Raw genomic sequence first — 22,222 nt, 5'->3', positions numbered from 1 at the left:
ATATACACATATATATGCATATATATGCATATGCATTTATGTATGTGTATATATATATATATATATATATACATACATATATAAACATATATAATCTGCATATCTATATAAATACAAATATAAATGCATGCATACATATACATATATGCATACATATGCATGTTATTTACATGAAAGTTTTAAAAACACTAATAAAAGCAAAGCTAAAAAGCCACCTCATTACAAACAGAATGGCTTTAACTTGAACGAGGGCGAGATCTATTGCATTTTCAATGCTTGTTTACTTTGGTTCCATCAAGAAGGCATTCAGATGTGTTGCACATTTGCCATAAATTCTGAATGCTAGCACTCTAGTTGCTCATTAGATCACTGTAGTAAAGCTACTGCTCACCAGGGAAGTCTGCTGCTAATCATACTTTCTATTTCTATGGCAAAATGAACCCCCTCATTTTGTTCCTTTTTAAATTAAATGTTTTAAGAGTTACCACTTTATTCCAATCAAGATGGCTTCAGTTGTTCTTTAGAACACTCTAGGAGGCTGCAGTAGAACACAAAGGAATCAACTGACAGTCTCTGCCCTTGTTGGATGTGCACGTTTTACTGAGAATGTCAGACTTCATTCTCACATGACTGAGAAAGATAATGTGAATTTACACGAAATATGCTTTCAGTTTAGCTTATAGATCCCCTTCCAAACCACTGTGGGAAAGCCATGAGATAATAGTTTTCTTTCAAACATGATTCATGATATCCCAGCAGAAGGCTTTTTCACATGGTAAAATCACCTTAGAACACACCACAATTCCTAAAATGAGTATGGTACCATCAACAAATGATTTATAATGTAACTAAAGTCCTAAAACCCTCTATTAACTACAATGCTTTTTAATGAGGTGCTATCATGTATATTGGTCCCAAGATGGCTGCCAACACTTCTTGGATGAAGTGCAGACAGCCAATCAGATCTCACGATGAGATGTGTGGTTAGGCTCCGCCCAGATATATATGTGTTTTTGAAGTTAATTTTCATAAAAACCACTGGAGCAATTTTCACCAAATATAGCAAAGGCACTTCTGCGTACCAGTCCCTACAATTTTGCCAAGTTTGGTGTAATTCCGCTCAGCGGTTCGGGCTGTAGCCTTGTCAGAACGTCCTATGGAAATTAACATGGGGAAAACACGTTTTGGAACCCCCCTTTTTTCTCAGCCCCCACTTTACGAATCTCCCCGAAACTTACAGGGAAGGAAAAGGAAAATTGTAACATTTTATTCTCAATAACTTTGGCGCCGGTTGATGAATCTTCGCGAAATTTTCAAAACTTATGACCCGCTCCGGTCCGCTCCTATCTTAAAAGTTTCGGGGTGATTCAGCAAGCGGGGCAGAGAAAAAAGGGGGTCCCAAAACGTGTTTTCCCCATGCAATTTTCCATTGGAAACTTTAGACATGGCTACAGCCCGAACTGCTGAACGGAATGACACCAAATTTGGCAAAAAGGTAGCACTTGGTTCAGAAAGAGACCTTTTTGTTAAATGGTGTAAATCCATTCAGTAGTTTGCTGAGAAAATCAAATAAAAAAAAATATTGATATCTATGGCCGCGGTGGATTCGCGGACCCTCCCGACCACGAGCTTCATGCTAATTGCCTCTCAATACTCCAAACCAGGAAGTATTGGCAGCCATCTGGTGCCTCGGTAGAACTGATCTTGTGAAAACTACAGGAGTATAAACCCTTCAACCGCGTTGGGATTGGGATAGGAAATGTACTGCCCCGCTGCACACGGCCACGCCCCCGCACTCTCCTTCACTTCCGCACTCTGGTGGTTGCCGTGACTACGTCCTGAGTTCCCGGACTGATTCTCGAGCCGCATACTCAACAATCAGAGATTGATTCTCTGCCGCTCCGATCCCATCGCGGATCGGTCAAACATATACGAACAAACGGCACACTGATTTACTACCACCCTGGACCCTGGATCTATCGATCTCCAGGCCGGACACTAAATAGATGATCCAATCAACCATTGCAAGGACCGTACTATCCTGTACTCCATCAAAGCACTGTCCCACATACAACCCTGTCCTGAGGAAGATCCCAATTAAGGAGGATCGAAACGCTGTTGACTACTCAGCCCATTCAAAGGCGCTATCTACAATGTGGCCGTTTCCATAAATCAGTGCATTTACATCCAAAATTTGTGTATCAAATCATTACAAAGCCACTTTGTATTACCTTATCACTGTATATATTGAACACCTATCACTTATGCGCCGTTCACGCTGACCACCTTGTCACTTGCGTCGCCACTGTGCACACCACACGCACCTTTATTGCACCAAGTAAACTAGGGTTGAAGTATTGTTTACTTACAGTGTTGATATTACTGTTTATCTTCTTTCCCAATTTTACTTGCATAAACATGATGCCAATGGCACATACAAATAGATGTATTGAGTCTCTTCATTCCTTTGCTGATAATGTTTTAGCATGTCTTATTTAATTGTCAAATGAATTATACCTGTTGGGATTCGGTAGAACTGAGCCACAAGAAAACAGTAAAAAATAAAACGCGAAAAATATGAATAGGGGGCAGGGTAGAAATACCCTGACCCCCCCTAGGCCCGTCTGATTAGGGGCTCGCGAAAAAAATATTTAGTCAGTTTATCAGAAATGACCATCCAACCGTCCCTAACATCTATTTCATCCCCAAAATTCATAAAAACGCCTCCAAGCCCTCAGGCAGGCCCATTATATCAGCAAGAGCAAGTTTATTAGAAAATGCCTCCAAATATATAGACTTCTTTCTCCAAGAATGGGTACAAGGTCTACCATCCTTCATAAGAGATACTAGTGACTTTTTATCTAAAATGAAGGATTTCAAATTGAACAAACAATTCCTCCTTTGAACTTTGGATGTGTCCTCCCTGTACACGTGTATTAAATAAAGACGGTCTTCGTGCAGTAGAATATTTCTTTAAAAAGAACAAGGCAACTTGCCCCAAACACAATGTCATGCTGTTAAATATGATCAGTTTTTGTATAAACAACACATTTTTTTTGTTTGACAAAATGTTTTATGAGCAGATGCGGGGCGTTGCAATGAGAGCCAGCTTCTCCCCCAGCTATGCCTGTTTATTCATGGGCTGGTGGGAGGAGCTGGTTCTCAAGGGCCCACATAAAAAGTATTTTGATGACCATGTGAAAATGTATTATAGATACATCGATAATCTATTTATTGTGTGGAATGGATCAAAGGATCAAGCTATGAAATTTGTCACCGAAATCAATATGAATTATGTTAATTTAATCTTCACTTCTACCATAAGTAATCTTAAAATCAACTTCCTTGATGTTGAGGTTTACATTAACAAAACCAAATTGGAAACCAGCCTTTACAGAAAGGTAAACTGCGGGAAATTCGGTACTACATTTTTCTAGTATCCATCCCCGACATCTTGTGCATAGTATCCCCTACGGGGAAATGTTATGCTTAAAAAGAATCTGCAATAACCAAAATGACCTGGTCCTAGCCCAACAACAAAGTAAGAAGAGATTTTTGGCCAGAGGGTATCCCCTCAAGACCATACAAGACGCTATCAACAAAACCCATTACTTGGTCAGAAATGAACTTCTAATTCCCAAAAAATCCAGATAAGAGATCCAAACCAAAAATCCCAGCCATGATGACCTGAGACTCATTACTACCTATAGCGCCCAAGAAAAATCCATTAAAAAATTATATATTGAATCCCCCCGTGGGGCTGCCATAGCTGTACGCCTCAGATTTATACAGTTTAAATATCTTCACAGGGCATACTACACGCGGGAAAGGTTGTGGAGGGCGGGCCTTATTGCCGCCCCAGAATGCTTGAGATGTGGAGCTGAAAGAGGGACGCTACTACATACAGTGTGGTCTTGTGGGAGTCTGACCCGCTTTTGGAATGGGGTATGGAACTGCCTATCGGAGGTGCTGGGGTGGGACCTCCCTCGTACACCTAGACTAGGCCTCCTCCATGTCCTGGAAAATGTGGGGGGTAACGTTTACAAACGACATCTTCTGTTCTTGGGGCTGGTTGTAGCTAAGCGGGACCTGGCGAGAGCATGGAAGAGTGACCGTGCCCCCCCTCTCAGCGCCTGGAAGGCGGGACTTGACTTTCTTATGGGGCTGGAATTCCCTACAGCGGACCCCACCGAACTCAAGAATTACCGCCCCATCTCGCTCCTCCCGTTTCCAGCCAAAGTCATCGAGAAGATTGTCAACAAACAGCTGGCCACCTTCCTCGAGACGAATGGATCCCTCGACCCCTCACAGTCTGGCTTCCGAGCCAACCACAGCACCGAGACCGCCCTCATCGCTGCCACTGATGACATCCGAGCCCTGATGGGCAACGGAGAAACAGCGGCCCTCATCCTCCTAGACCTCTCCGCGGCTTTCGACACTGTCTGCCACTGCACCCTAGTGCAGCGCCTCAGCAACGTAGGAATCCATGAGAAGGCACTGGAATGGATCCTCTCCTTACTCGACGGAAGAACACAGAGAGTCCGTCTACCACCGTACAAGTCAGAGGCCACCGAAGTCATCTGCGGCGTCCCTCAAGGATCCTCGCTGAGCCCCACCCTCTTCAACGTCTACATGAGCCCCCTCGCGGCCATCGCACGCCAACACAACCTCAACATCATCTCCTACGCTGACGACACCCAGCTGATTCTCTCCCTCACCAACGACCCCGCCACCGCCAGAGCCAACCTTCACGAAGGGATGAAAGACGTAGCCGAGTGGATGACAACCAGCCGCCTGAATCTGAACTCAGACAAGACGGAAGTCCTCATCCTGGGCTCCTCGCCCTCCGCCTGGGACGACTCCTGGTGGCCCCCCGCCCTGGGCACCGCACCCAAACCGACAGACCACGCACGCAACCTGGGCTTCATCCTGGACTCCTCCCTCTCCATGACCAGACAAGTCAACGCCGTCTCCTCATCCTGTTTCAACATCCTGCGCATGCTACGTAAGATCTTCCGGTGGATCCCCACCGAGACCAGGAAGACGGTCACCCAGGCCCTCGTCACCAGCCGTCTGGACTACGGCAACGCCCTCTACGCCGGAACCACCGCCAAGCTCCAGAAGAGACTCCAGCGTATCCAGAACGCCTCGGCGAGACTCATCCTCGACGTCCCCAGAAGAAGCCACATCTCCAGACACCTGAGAGACCTGCACTGGCTCCCGATCAACAAAAGAATCACCTTCCGGCTCCTCACCCACGCACACAAAGCCCTACACAACCAAGGCCCAGGATACCTCAACAGCCGCCTCAACTTCTACGCTCCCAAACGCCACCTCCGATCGACCAACCACGCCCTCGCCGCCGCCCCCGCATCCGAAGAGCGACAACAGGAGGAAGGTCCTTCTCCTACCTGGCCGCCAAGACCTGGAACTCCCTTCCGACCCACCTCCGCCTGACCCAGGACCACCTCTCCTTCAGGAAGAAACTCAAGACCTGGCTGTTCGAGCAGTAGCAGCACCCCCCCCCCCCCTAGCGCCTTGAGACCATCCGGGTGAGTAGTGCGCTCTATAAATGTCTTTGATTGATTGATTGATTGTGTTTGAGGCCAGGGGATGCCCCTGGAAACATTATAGAATCTGGAAGCGGTGGGCGGACTACAGGGGGCTGACCCTGGAACCCCCGGTTGACATAGATGATGTGCTACCTCCAGATGTGGACCTTGGGTCCTAGGTTAATGTCTGACACCTACATTGCCTTATTCATGTATTTGTTATACTGTGAACACGTGCGCTGGGTTAGGGTGGGATAAGGGGTGGGTAGCTGGAGTAGGGTGTTGGGGTATGTTTATGGGGGTTGGTAGGGTAGGGGATGGGGTGGGGGGTGCTTCTTCAAAATTTGGGCTCTTGATCATTTTACACTTTGTATATTGCCGACAGTATCCTCCTGATTGTGGAGAACTGTATCTATGCTTGCCTGAACTTTCAATAAATATGGTTGTGAAAAAAAAAAAATTATATATAAAAATTGGGCTCTTGTCAAAAGCGATCCTGTTATAGGTCATGAGCTTCCAATAAAACCTAGCATTACCTATAAAATGGCCCCCTCAATGGATAACAGTTTAGTTTCCAGCAGTCCCGAATCATCCACCTCTACTAACTGGTTGACTGTCCCCAATGGATTCACCAAGTGCAAGTCTTGCAAGGCATGTCAATCGTACGGTACAAACAAAAAAAGTGATTGCACTGATTTCAGTGAGCAAGAGGTTAATCAACAAACCCCTCCACTGTACATGCCCTCTCAAATACATAGGAAGTACTAAATTACCAGTGAGAAAAAGAATTCTGCAACATATCAGTCCATCAACAATAGCGAACCTACTTACCCTGTCGCCAGGGACTTTCTAGAAGTCAACAATAACAATCTAAAGGACTTCTCATACCATGTGATAGATGCCATACCCAAGACTAAAAGAGGCGGGGACAGGGAATACTTGCTGAGAAAATTTGAATCTCGCTATATCCTTAATATGGATAGTAAGGCTCCAGGAGGGCTCAACAATACTGAGGATTTATACACTTGTTTATGATCTGGCTGGAATTGTCCTTAGACTCCTAGTGTCCTTTTACCCAGTTAACAAATCTGCCTTATTTTTAAGCTTTCTAACTAAATCTGTTTAGTTCCTTTCACTGTGTTAACGTAGGCCCATAACAAATCTATTTGTGTTTCCAACTGAAAAGCTTTTTTTAAACCAATGGGGCATGCACCTATTACGTAAATGGAGGCTGCTAAATTACTTTAACCAGTTAACATAATGTTTTTTTTAATACAGTACACTAATATGCACTTTATGTTTTAGCACAAAAAGGTTTTTTATTAATTTTTAAGATGAATAGGATGATGCATGTAATTATTCCATATTTTAGGTAGTGCATAGCACTTTATTAAGAACTGGAAGTTGCATACTTTCAATTATTGTTCATAATGTTTTGCATTCATGCAAGTACGATTCCGTCCAAGGATTCATCCTGATGTTGTTTACACTTAACCAATACCGTCGTATGTTCCTGTATGGAAAATATTGCCATTTTAAAGATCTGAATATTTATTAATGTTTTTACAATATTTAAAAACGTTTTCAGATGGTTTAACAGACAATTTTAAATCATTAATGTTAAACTGTATTTAAGGTTATTTATTTACCCTTTATCAAACTGTGACCATTTCCGTTTGATTTAGAAATATATACATATATTCTTATGGCAAAACTACATCTAAAACGAATGGTAATCAATTGTGCTGTTTGATGGAAAAAACAGAGTTTTCTTTAAACAATGAAAGTATGTGAATGTTTCTTCTATTTTTACCACATCATCAATTACGTGTAAATGTGTAGCAATTTAAATGGTCTATCGACACTGATTGCGTTGTCATGTGATCAAGGTCCCTTGAGGACTGAAACGCGTAATGGTTGGCATTAAAAAGCTATCCTAAGCATGCAATTTTGGGTCCGTGTCTGCTTTGCTGAAGAGAAACTTGATGAGCTGTGAAAAGCAGTTATTTCGATATATATATCTATATATACTAATATTATAAAGAGAGAGCTGAAACCTTTGAGGCGGGTAAGCTCAAGAAGTACAGCACCAATCACAACACCCAATACAGCATTGTAAAGGGGAGTTGCAGCAGATGGACATAGGCTATACAGCTGGCCACCATATACATTACAAAGGTCAAAGAACCTTAGGGGTAAAGTAGTCCCTTGTGGGCGTTGGCGTGGGCGTGTCAAAGTACACTTCACATTATTCCTTTGTGGGCGTGCAGTGTTGTCTGAGCGACGTGGCACAAATAAAAAGTTGGCGTGGGCGTGTCAAAGTACACTTCACATTAGTGATTTGTGGGCGTGCAGCGTTGTCAGAGGGGCGTGGACCAAATTTTTGTTAAAAATGGCCGCGGAGTTCAGTAGCGCGGCTTTCACAAGCAATGTGCGCGACCATTCACGCTCCACCTTGGCGTTGTGCTCAGTTATCACACGACCGTCTCTAAACACCAAGGTGCGCCGCATTCACGCCCATTGACATTCAGGCGGCATTACTCATATATAGTGCGGCGCAACCTTTGTGGGCGTCAGCGTTGTCAGAGGGGGCTGGACACATTTTTTTTTTTAAAGGGGCGCGGCTTTCACAAGCAATGTGTGCGCACATTCACGCTCCACCTTCGCTTTCTGCTGACTTCTGACACGGCCGTCTCCAAACACCAACGTGCGCCGCATTCACGGACCTTGCCCTACTGCGTCGCAAATTGGAAACAAATACAAACCTTTACTCCTTTCTGGCCGTCAGCTTTGTCAGAGGGGGCTGCACAAAAAAATAAATAAAGGGCCGCACAAGCGCGCCATTCACTCAGCACAGCATTCACGCTGCAACGGCTCCGGCGGAGACTCAAGGTAGGCAGCATACTAGACGATAAAAGCCACTTCACGATTGAAATTTAGTCCGGGGCTCAGGTGGGGCCTCAACGCACTCAAACTACCAGCGTGAATCACACACGCATTCATCCCCGGACATCGTGGACGGGCTGCTAGTATATATATACCATACCGTACCGAGATCAGGTACAGCCCCAAGAAACCAACAAGAAGAAGTCAAAGGAGGAAGTAGCCCCCAAAACATAGGAACGGAAACAAGATCGATGCGCAAGAAAAATCAGAAATAAATTGGTCCGAGTTGAATAACAATGATGAACAATTGGAAGTTATAAATTTATCAAACAGAAATATCAATGAAAATGAAACATCTCTCTTGAAAAAAGGTATTAATTTCTGTCCCTCAGAATCGATGAACATGGCACAAACTCGGATCGACCTATATAAATATATAAGGAAGATAAAACTGGCAAAAATATTTGAAGAAAATGAACAAATGGCAAACTTCACAAAATGGAAAAAGAAAAAACGAATGGATGACATACAAGAAGAGCGAGGACTAACAACTGGAGACTTACCAGCACTAGCAACACTAGTGAATTTGGATATAACGAATGAGGAGGAAACAATCCCTGAATCAGGAGTATGCCCACAGAAAGGCGCAGGCCTGAGTGGCATGAAAAGACCATCGAAATTCTATCCACAATTGCCACAAGGCAATAAAATCGATATTTTTCAGGAAGCCATCATTAATGAAATTCACAAAATTAAGGGAGTAAAATATCAGGACAATTTAAAAACAGAAGAGAGAACAGCATTGAATGACCTAACAAATGATAAAACAATAACAATAAAAATGGCCGACAAGGGAGGAAATATTGTTATTCTAAACACAAAAGATTATGTGACAGAGGCCCACCTACAATTGGGTGACAAAAAGTACTACAGAAAACTGGAAAAAAATCCAACAAATCACTTTAAGGAAAAATTGGATAAAAAACTTGATATGTGGAGTGATCAGAATCTGGTAGACTTGGATGAAAAGAAATTTTTAACAACTGACCATCCAGTATTGGCCACAATATATTTCCTGCCCAAAGTGCATAAGAACCCACTAAGACCACCAGGGAGGCCTATTGTTTCGTCTAAAGGATCACTCATGGAACCAATAGCCAACTACATTGACTTTTTCCTAATGCCGTTTGTGATGAATTTGAGCTCCTACCTACGTGATACTACTGATCTGTTGAAACATCTTGAAGAATTACCATGGCAGCCGAATTACATGCTCATCACAATGGACGTAGTATCATTGTATACTAACATTGAAAATGACATTGGATTAAATGCTTGTGCGTATTTCCTCAAAGATAGAGACATCCAATTTAAAAAACATAATCAGGTGCTAATAGACATTGTGGAAATGTGTTTAACTCAAAACATCTTTTTATTTGGAGAGGAGATCTTCCAACAAGTTAAAGGATGTGCGTTGGGTTTCTCATTCAGCCCGGCATATGCATGCCTTACTATGGGCTGGTTTGAACAACAGATTGCTTGGCACCCGGATAATGACATCTATGTAAATAAAATTGCCAAATGGGTCAGATACATCGATGACCTTTTGATTGTATGGGAAGGAACCAGACAAGAATTTGAGGCATACTTCCAAATCCTAAACTCATTGAGTACCAATCTAAAATTCACATACAACATTAGCCAAACCAAAGCGATATTTCTTGATACAGAAATATATATTCGAAATGATCGTGTTGAAACAACTTTACACAGGAAGGAAACTGCAACAAATTCAACGCTACATGCTAGCAGTTTTCACAAAGTCTCAGTTAAGGAAAATATTCCGTATGGAGAATTTTTAAGAGTGAGAAGGATTTGTTCGGAGGAGAGGTAATGGAAAAACACAAGCTATGGCATGGCACAAAGATTCAAGAATCGGGGTTACAACAAAAAAGTCATCACAAGGGGGTGGAAGAGAGCAAATGCAAAAGAAAGAAAAGAAGCCCTGACCTCCAAACGGAAAAACACGGAAACCACTAAAAAATCAGAGGATAGAAAAGTGAGATTGATTCTGGATTATACAAGAGAATCTAAACAAATTGTGAGCATCATCAGAAAAAATTGGAAACTGTTACAATTTGACCCAATAACCAGCAAAATTATGGGCAAACACCCCCAGATAACATATAGAAGGGCGAAAAACCTTAAAGATAGACTGGTACAAAGTCATTACAAGGATCACACCAAAAAACAAAAAGGAATACAATGGATGAAAACCAAGGGGTTCATTAAATGCCAGCACTGCAAGGTGTGTCAAATAGCAGTGAACAAAAAGGAAGTACTAATGCCTAACAACAAAATGTGGAAAATCAAAGAACTGATCAATTGTCTGAGTACACATGTAGTATACGTGATAGAATGTCCATGTGCATTAAAGTACATCGGGAGTACCAAAAATGAATTGAAAAAAAGAATCCTAGAACATGTAAGAGCGACGGCAAATAAAGACAGAAATAATGCTGTGGCAAAGCATATGGAGATCTCACACAACGGGGATTGGACGTTGTTAAAATGTTATGCTTTGGAAACAATCCTCCCACATGAGAGGGGGGGAGACAGAGAAAAAACTCTGAGATGCAGAGAATCGCGTCAAATTCTAAACTTTAGGACAATGACCCCGATGGGCCTTAATCAAAGTGAGGAATGATACGTACATCTTTGACGCAAAAGAATGGTATCATGTGACTGTTTGGTTTATTTGAAATATGGGTTCGGATAACAGAGGACAATAATTCTGAAGGTCTATAAAAGAGTTAAAATGGGAATTGAAACGATATTAGTCACAGGATGCATTTACTAAGACATATAGTAACAGTGGTATGCATTACATATAAATATATAAGATAATTCAAATAAAGTAACGTTTTTTGAATATGATGTAATCTTGAAATAGAGCCCAAACGCCCACCGGAGGGCATGTAAATTGTTTCCAATCAAATGAAATAATAGAGCAAAGTATAGCTCATAAAAAATATTGAGAATTGGGGAGCTATCAAGTAAATTGAGAACAAGTACGTTTAAATAGCCCACTGGAGGGCATAAACGCTTACCGATGGATTAATGTACACTATGTAATATAAGCCACTATAGGATGATTGGTGAAAAAAGACAATTGTAAAGAAATAGAATGTCTTCGACATATGTCTCTAAAATTGCCTTGTAAATATCGAAATGAATGATTGAAGTAATTGCTATGTCGAATAAAATAGTGCAAAAGCATCTATGATGTTAAATAACGCAAAATTGTAGTTGTATATGGGGTAAAAAACTACAACTCCCAGGTCACTTCCGATTTGTGATACAGGAAGTGAGGTATTGAATATGAATTGTTTTGGCGGTTCCCTTGTAGAAATAGGAGGGGCTCGAAAATATCTAATGATTAACCGTGAGCAAGCTGCGTGTGTGCAGCGAAACGCGTCGGTTTTTGTGCTGAGATGCTGGAAATCGTGAAAATAAACTTATAATCTGGGAAAATCACAACCTTGTGAGTGCGTACTTAATCCTTCCTTGTGAAGGGGTGTGCGAAATATATATATATATAAATCAATACCGTTTTCCCTTATTCAGAGAGTTATTTCTTCATGCACTCTCGTGTTCTTTTCAAATTACGACACACATTCTGTTAGTCAATTATTATATTTATTCAGTTTTCCACAGCAAGCCAGCAGCACCCTAAAATAGTAAAAAAATGTCGATTCTGTTTACCTGTGAGCAAGGTCTCCGTAGAGATCGAAACGCGTAGGGTGCTGCTGGCTTGCTGTGGAAAACTGAATAAATATAATAATTGACTAACAGAATGTGTGGCGTAATTTGAAAAGAACACGAGAGTGGATGAAGAAATAACTCTCTGAATAAGGGAAAACGGTATTGATTTCAACGCGGCGGGTCCTGCCGTGCTTCGCGTGCACCGCCCGAAGAGCACCCGGAAGCCTCAAACTTGGATCAAATGGGAGGTGATATATATATATATATATATATATATATATATATATATATATATATATATATATATATATATATATTCACTGAAAAAACCATAGGTTATAGACCATATATAGTTAGGAATTAGCATTTACAAAACCTTGAAAATTCACTGAAAAAACCATAGGTTATACACCATATATAGTTAGGAATTAGCATTTAAAAAACCTTATTTTACTCACACAAAACCATTGAAATTCCATATATAGTTAGTTGTACTAACTATATATCGCGCACCCGCAATCCACTGCTGATGATGTCACATATTACATCATTCATGACATGGTCAGTGACATCACTGATGACATCACTGATGACATCTCAAATGACATCACTGATGACATCACTGATGACATCTCAAATGACATCACTGATGACATCACTGATGACGTCATCCAGTGACTGTATAATTCTGTAAAGTTAAAATATGTCTTACATATTTAAGAATGAGTGGATGTATAAATGTCTGGATGAAGGATTTAGTAGGTGCATGACTGACTGTATGAGTGAGTGGTTAAATGTGTCTCACTGAGTGCATGGGTTAGTGACTAAACTGTCTCAATTTGTGCATCATTATGTCTGTTGTTCTATAAACTGCTGCATGTGTTGATCATTAGCTATATGATTAACTATATGCGTTATTGATTGGTTGCCTACGTATTTGTATGGGAGACTGAGAGTGTGTATGGGTGGCTGGGAGGTGTATGACTCTGTGCATAGATGTGTGAGCAGTTGATTCACTAGATGTATGGGTTCAAAAGTGCATGTGGAAACAGCTGTATGGGCGGTTGACTGTGTGCATGAGTGTATTGCTGAGTGAATGGATATCTCAGTGCTACATGTAAAAGTAAGTACATATGTAAAACACAGTACATGTGAGAGTTGACATATATAAATAACTGTGCATAAGAGCCAGTGAATGTGTGAGTGGCTGTATGGATCATTGTGAACTTGTATCAGGGATTGTATAAAAGAGTAAATATGTGTTAGTATATGTTTGAATAAGTAAGGTGTGTATAACTGTATAGTTGAGAAAATGGATGTGTGATTGATTCTTTGCATGACTGACTAGGTGTGTGTGTAACTCTATGGATGAGTGACAGTCTGTGAGTGTCTGTTTACACTTACTGTATCTAAGGTTATATTAGAGTCTGAAGAGCTTCATCGTATTATCACATGAATGATGTCATCAGTGATGTCATCAGTAATGTCAAATGAGATGTCATCAGTGATGTCATCAGTGATGTCATTTGAGATGTCATCAGTGATGTCATCAGTGATGTCATTTGAGATGTCATCAGTGATGTCATCAGTGATGTCACTGACCATGTCATGAATGATGTAATATGTGACATCATCAGCAGTGGATTGCGGGTGCGCGATATATAGTTAGTACAACTAACTATATATGGAATTTCAATGGTTTTGTGTGAGTAAAATAAGGTTTTTTAAATGCTAATTCCTAACTATATATGGTGTATAACCTATGGTTTTTTTCAGTGAATTTTCAAGGTTTTGTAAATGCTAATTCCTAACTATATATGGTCTATAACCTATGGTTTTTTCAGTGAATTTCATTGGTTTTTTAAAAGCTAATATCTACAGCTGTAAAATGTATTCTTCTTTAAATCCAAAAATATATTTTATATGTTTATTAATAAATTTTTTAAAATATTTTTTTTGTTTCGCTCCCGGTCCGCTAACCGGGAAGCTTCCCGTTAGCTCAATTCGATTCCGCGATCTGGTCCGCGAACCGGTAACAAATCAACATAGTGACGGTATCGCGTTGCCGCGTAATGCGTCTTATGACGTACTGCGTTAGCGCACCCGGAAGTGCCCCGGGGCGCGGACCGAGGCGCGAAACGCAACTCCCCGGAAGCGATCCGCGGCGCGAAAGCGCGACGTATCGCGTTGCCGCGAAATGCGTCTTGTGACGTATTGCGTTAGCGCACCCGGAAGTGTCCCGGGGCGCGGACCGAGGCGCGAAGCGCAGCGAACCGGAAGCTAACCGGGGAGCGTTCCGCAGCGCGTAACATGAGCGTTAGAGGTCATGTGACTTGTTAATAAAGCTTTTCATTGGTTCATTTCACTTTTAGTTTCATAATTATGGAAGGCTAGGTCAGGTGACCTAAAAATAACACTTTTCATTGGTTGAGAAGTATTGTTTTTTCCAAATGATGAAAACCACTCCTTCTTTCCTCACTCTAACTTTCATTATTGTGAGAGGAAGACCTATTTTGCTTCTTGGAAGACCTATTTTGATTGTATGAAAATGGCTTCACTGATTGCTTCAGCTGGTGCACCCCCACCACCACCTCCACCTCCTCATGGGAAGAGAGGACCACCTCCCCAGGTGGTTACCAACACTGAGGAGGAAGATGAAGAGATGGATGAGGAGGGAGAACAACCACAATTCCTGGAAGAGTTGCCCCGGGTTTCAAGAAAGAAACCCAGTTTCATCTGGCAGTTTTTTTCCATCCCTCGTGGCCAAAAAAAGGTCAATGCCAGGTACGCAACATGCCTCATATGCAAGGAACAATTGTCCAGAGGGACGGACAAAAAATACAGCTATGGTAATCATACCATGCATAGGCATATGATGAGGAAACATCCCCTAAATTACAGCCGGGCGGAATTAAGGGATATGATGGACAATCCTCGACCAACTCCTGTGGCGAGACCAACAACATCGGTTTCTTTATCACCAGAGGAGGCACGGGAAACTGTGCCAAATATCCAACCTAATTTTGGCAATATGATACATTTATGTATGCGCTGTCGTGCATTATTAGCTTGTGGCAACATGAGCATCAATGCACTGAACCTGGCGTATGAACACCATGATTGCCCTAACCGCCCCCAGTAATTTTTTTTTGCTCCTGTTGAGCCCTTTTCAACGCCTGTTTTTTGTTGTTTCCCCCCCCAAAAAAACCCAAAAAAATATAAAATCGTTCAAAAAATACAAAAAAAACAAAAAATGTTCAAAAAATACAAAAAAAATATAAAACAACAAAAATATATAAAAAAAAAGTTCTTTTCAGAACTACCTTCCCTTTCCCAAAAAATTGCTACAATGTTTAGCACTCTGGCAAGCTCTCTTTCTTTTGGTTCGCTCCCGGGTTAGCTTCCCGGTACGCGGACCGGGAGCTAACCAAAAAAATTTTTTTTTTTTTAAAAAAAGTGTAAGTATAAGGAAAGTAAACAGAGAGTGATGTTTCAAGAAAGACAGCTATAGGGAGTAAAGAAGAGATACTGTTTAATAGATCTATTTACCAAAGAACAGACAGAAGAGGGTATAATTGTGAAAAACAAAATAGATAACGAAGTGAAAGAAAAACAAGCATTGGCATAGCCAATAGGTATCGACTTTGGGACCTTCTAAGTATTTAGTTATGCAGCATAATATCCTTGGTGCAGCAACATCAACTGTTGCATGGCTAAACACGTATAAGGTCCCAAAGGCGAGACCTATTGTCTATGCCAATGCTTGTTTCTTAAGTAGAATTGCAATACGTCTGGCTCTTCCATGTGAAAAGATCTTATCTTGTGCTCTAAAGATTGCTAAAGTCTCGACAGAGAACAGGCTAGATTGTAAGTAGGGTAAATTGCGCTTGGTGATCTGTTTGAGGGAGCGTCTGCTTTGCCTGGTGTCTTTGGAGAGCAATTTTGATTGTTATACTGGACAATATAGCCCTAATGTAAATAACATAGGGGCATATTATCAACATAGGCAATAAAAGTTTTACAGCTTTTATCGGCAGAAATGTGTCGCTAAAGCTGCTTTTGCGGCAGAAAACTGCCGCTAAAACCGCTTTTGCACCAGTTTTCTGCCAATAAAAAGAGCAATAATTTTATTGGCTGCATTCATAATATGCCCCTTAGTGTGCTTCAACTACACAGAGAAAGCATTATGAACAAATAGTGACACAGTGATCAGTCAAAGACACTAAGAGTAATAGAGACGGAGTGAGTGAACAAGAGTGAGGAACTATGAGAAGAGAGGGACTGAGAAAAAGAGTGGAAGGAGTTGAGTAAGTAGGTAATAGAGAAAGGAATGAGGGAAGTAGCAAAGGCAGGAGACTGAGGATTAAAGAAATGAAGCAGTGGAACTAATAGTAGTTCAATGTGATAGAAATGTAACGAAAAGAGTACAAAATATTTACCTTATAATTGTCATTAAATTCCTCATTTTTTATTTTTATACTTTCAATCTGTGAAAGAGAGAACAAACATTTGAAAAATATAAAAACATGTATTAAAAAATTACAAAAGACAAGGGCAAAGATTGAAGGACAAACAGTTTTTCAATAACTTTGACACTTACAGAAGCTACACAGTCCTAAAGATATAGGGGCAGATTTATGAGGCCCTTGCGCCACGTTTACGCCGCTGTTGCGTCACGCAAGGCGGCGTAAACGTGGCGCATCCCTACGAACGATTTACAACGTGACGCATCTAGGCAGATGCGTCACGTTGTAAAGCCCTGCGCCGCTTGTGGGCGTTCCGGCGCAGGGTGGGCGTTCCTGGGGCAGGTGCGCCTCGCAAAAGTGGCTGAGTGAAATCTATAAGATTTCACTCAGTCACTTTCAGGCCAATGCTGCATCAAAAGCCTGCGCCTGCTTGAAGCAGGCGTAAGTCTTGACGCAGCATTGTTAAGATGGGGCACCCCCGAGCCTTGCTGGAGCTGCGTCGCGCTTGCGACGCAACTCCAGCAATGCGCCACCTTAACGGCACAGATGCGTCACGCATCTGTGCTGTTTTTGCCCCATGGTGCGCTGCATTGTAAATGCGGCGCACCATGGGTGGCGGACCTGTGGCGCACTGTGGCGCACATTAACTGGCGCATCCCTGGGGATGCGCCAGTTAACATAAATCTGCCCCATACATTTTAAACTAACAGTATCTTGATGCAGATGAAGTGAGGCCTATCTTAAAACATGGTGCATCTTTTGCATTGCTGTTGTCTCAGAAAAGTGTCGCAAGACACTAAAATTTAAAATAATTGCTTCAGGATGCCAATAAGATGTCTACTATCCAGAGTTTTGTTTCAGGTGAGGCCTACTCAGGGTTGCAGATGAAATTTCGAGTTGTTGAAGAGAATAGAGGACATAATACATGTGAAGGTCTACCAATGAAGTGAATCATGTCCACTGCAATCTTCAACAAAGTCCAAACCTCCTATGTTTCCCTGGACAGACCTAAACTTGATCTGCACAATGTGATTCGTAATGATAGGAAACACAGGTGATGTAATTGAAATACATGCAATTTATTTTGCTCATTTCACAATCACATCACTTATGTTTCCTTTGCTTAGGTATCTCATTGTGCAGATGTAGTCTAGCATATGAAAGAATACGCAGAAGTGCAGCACTGCATGCAACAACTTTGACACTTACAGAAGCCTCACCTTCTCCATGCCTCCTACACAGTTCTACATATACATCATAAATGCAAACAGTACAGAATTAATTATACATGTTAAATGGTTTATTTTTGCTGTTCTCAGAATGTATCAAAATTCACTAAAAACAGTGACTTGAAGGTATTCATCATGTAACAGCGGGGAAAAAAAAACACAATCAAAATGATTGTGTTTAAAAAACCCATACAACATCAGAAATCAAAAATCAGAACTCCTTAAAGTTAACTTACTTTCCATGACGTCCAAGGATGTCCTATGAATAGCTTACACTCTTTTGTGCTGTTATTACTTTCAGCCCGCCACTTTCTGAAAGAAAATCTCCATCGTTTTTAAAAACATGTTACATACAATAAATGACTTCTTGCTCTCTACCACAAGATTCCACAAGGCCAAATCTTGTCAGAGCCATGTATAACTCTTGGATTTCTTGTTAGCCAATCCCATCATTTGGCATTCCCGCAACTTTCAGAATTAAAATGTTGAAGATCATTTTCACAATCCTGGAATAGTAATATCTTCCCCTTCTTGCTCAGTCATGTTCTACATTTCCTATGACACTGATACTGCTTAATATGAAGCAGACTTACACTACCTCTATGACTACAACAATTATTTAATTCTCTACATCACTTTTAATCACAAAGCAATGTAAAACAGTAGACAGCATTTCAGACTTACATTCCCTCTACTCCATGTTTTGATTGGCTGCTTCAATTAGCTTATAAAAAGAAACAGTTTTTCTGAACTCATTCAAAGTGCACATATATGTCCATGATGTCCAGTCCTATGATTAGAAGTTGTGTCTCTGAACTACACTTATCCTCAAGGCCAAATTGTGTAGGAGCCATTAGAACTTCTTGAAATTCCACAGAGCACATCCCGAGATTATTTCCCTAAAATGTTGGTTTTAAAAACACCAGGTAAGAGTTTTTAAGGTCATACGGCAATTTTTTTTTGAAAATTAAAACAGAATCATTGCAGAATGACCAGCCATTTCTAGACTTTAAATAAGCTGTGTAATGTCCTGATGATATTGAAGGGCCGTCATGATATATAATTGCTGTAGTTACAAAAGTCCTTCCTGATATTGACAACTGCGAAGCTACAAATTTTTTTATTAAAGTTGTCAATTTTGTTCCATCAGGCCTACATCGTTGGAACATTAAAATGACATACTGGCCATATGTTCGTATAAATAATGTGGACATCATTTCAGATTTACATTGGCTACACTCCATGTTGTGATTAGCAGCTTTTACTAGCTTATTAAAGGAGACTGATTTACTGTCTGGCAAAGTTAAATATATAAATCTTTCTGAGTCTACACTAGTAGTACTTGATATCATACAGTTCTCGCAGTCATGCTGCCATTGATAAGAAAGCCCAAACAGCTGATCTACATCTACACCTTCAGCATGTAATACATCAAGCATATACATTAAAAACTCCTGACAATCTTGCTGAATATTTTGAGAGAATTGTGTTTGGCCTGAACATCTGTCTAACAGATTTCGAATTTCAGACACACTTTCTATGTTTCTTCTATCAGTGGTACATTTCTCTAACACAGAATTTAACAAACCGCAAAATCTTTGATCAGAATTGACCACAATCTCTTCTTTTACATTTTTTAGAGAAAACAAAACATTAATTACTACATTAGCATAGCAGTTGACACCAGAACTGTTTTCAAACTGAAAACCAACAACATCTTCAACAGAATCCTTTTTGTTTCTGCTTGTAATTTTAGGTTCATTCACTTTTTGTCTTTTTGCTATAACCTCCCCAGTATTGTTCTCATTTCTTCGTTTCCGGCCTACCAGACGTTTCTCAAACAAAGGAAACTGAGGCAAATGTGGCGCATACTCTCTTCTTAACCTATTGTATTCCTTAACACAATCTAGATCTGCACAAATGTTTGTGACATCACACTCAATCAAGTACAATCCCGATAAAGTTCTAACTCGTGACAATGCCACATATGCCATACCCTCCTTGAACACAGAACTGCCAATATTCACCAATGCACTGTCTACACTTAAACCTTGCGATTTATGGATTGTCACCGCATATGCCAAGCAAACAGGAAACTGCTTACGGCGAACATATAAGTCTTTTACAAGCAAAAATCTAGCAGAACAACGAGCAATTAGCTGTACTTCCTCAATGCCATCAAATTTAATTTTTAAAAATTCAATTCCATCTCTATTTCTGTATTTCACAAAATCAACAACATTACCCATTGATCCATTTACCAGACCTCTTTCAACATGTAAATTCCTTCTTAAAATTATACGGCAGTTCAAGCACACATTCAGAGTCTTTTCAAAACCTGCAGTTTTAGATATACTCTTCTCTAATGAATCCAATTTTGTTTTCAGATTCTCAGACAAAATAATTGTTGATCCCATATGCTCTACTCTATCAATAGCTTCCAGTTTCACAATCTCTTGCTTTTCTAAATGCAACATTTTGTTGTTAAATTTGGCACATTCTGCAAGAGTTGGCATCAAACATATTCCAGATTTCTTTTCAGTAATTTTCTGAAAAATATTCTCAGGCACAACATCTTGTTCTGGATATAAATTTGACAGTAATCGTGCATGTAAAGCTTCTTTCCCATGCTCGGTCACTTTTCCAATTCTAACATCTTGTAGAATAGTCTTGTAAACTTCATCCTTCGCCTGACGCATATTTTCATGCAGTTCAGCATAATTGAAGTTTAACCATATATTGACGTTGCCAATGCTGCCTAGGCACTTCCTGGTATCTTCATGCGTGAGCATTTTGAACACAGGTTGCCCTTTCACTGGTGTCAGCTGCAAAAGATCTCCGAAAACAATGATGTGTTTGCCACCAAATAACACATCATACTCTGTTTTGAGAACTTCTTGCATCCTCAAATGCACAAAGGCAAGCATGACATTGGAAACCATGCTTACTTCGTCAATGATAAGAAGTTTCATTTTCCTCAAGATTCTTGAAACTTCAAAACAAGCATCTCCAGATAGCTTGTGATATTCTAATTTGTTGTCATGCTCCACTGGCAGCATCAGTAAACGATGTAAAGTAATCCCTTTAATATTATGTGCTGCCAGTCCAGTTGGAGCAGTGACAACACAAGACAGCGATGACTCTGTCTTTTCCTGCAAATAGCATGAAATTGCTTTAATAAGGAAACTTTTTCCAGTTCCCGCTTCTCCACTCACGTACAGTCGGACAGGCTTCAACGACGTACATGAGCACTCTTTCTTATCATGACTTAATCCATGATCAATTTGCATGGTAACTTCGTCATATATTTTCCTCTGCTCAACGTTGAGTTGCCTTTCCAACTCTTCTAAGTTAACCGCATCCTCTTGAGCATGTGCCATGGCTCTTTCCACTTCATTCATAGCAGTGGCAGCTTCATTTTCGATAAGAGGTCCTCCTAGTGGATCCTGACTCAATGAAGCAGAACTCTGACTATCCTGAGAACTGTCTCTGGCAATCTCGGCTGCAATTGTTGCTTCCTGCTCAATTTCTGCATTCAACATTTCTACATATTTGGGAAAAGCAGGACATTCTATGGTCTCCTTGGCGGCATTGAAAGAGTCTTCGTAACAGAGGAAATCTCCAAGCAGTTCCTCTTCTGCACGCCAAGGCTTGAAAAGTTGCAAAAGTGCTAAATAGAAAAACTCCTTTTTTTCAGGAGATTCGCCACTCAATTTTCGATGGTTTATCAAGTGGCATTTTCTTTGCTTGACCAGACATCCCTCACTTCCTATTACAGCATACACTCCTTTCTCAGTATCTTCTTTGATGTTCCTCTTGAATATGTAATTTTGCAGAACCTCATACAGACAAACATTCTCGAGGTGACTGCTTCGATTTGGATAATATGTATCCAACATGTTTGTCTTCAAAATGTCGGTACTGTTTGGCTCCTTTTCCGCCAAATACTCAATTTCCCGCACAGGTTTGAGAACTCGATTACGCGTTGCAGCAAGACCAAGACTCGCCCAAACGATACTCCTGGACTTGGCATAGAGACTTGCTGAAGACAACCGGTCAGAACATTCGTACGCTCCGATATTCTCGATGCGACAACATCTTCAGACTGAAACTGTACAACTTCTTGCTGAGGCTCTTTTCATGGGAAATGTCCTCCCACATATCCTTCAATTCTGTCTTCTCTTTTTTGGTGATGTAAGACGTCACATACCGAGCCACAGCCATACAGTTATCAGCCACAAACTGTATATCCATGTTAGCATTCCACATGGACAAAATCACCGGGTTGTAGTCGTTGATGTACTTGGACTCTTCGTTCCTCTTC

This window comes from Lissotriton helveticus, chromosome 1_1 (genome assembly GCF_964261635.1).
Source record: "Lissotriton helveticus chromosome 1_1, aLisHel1.1, whole genome shotgun sequence".
Lineage (NCBI taxonomy): Eukaryota > Metazoa > Chordata > Amphibia > Caudata > Salamandridae > Lissotriton > Lissotriton helveticus.
The sequence above is the reverse complement of the archived record's forward strand: the minus strand, read 5'-3'. Positions refer to the sequence as shown.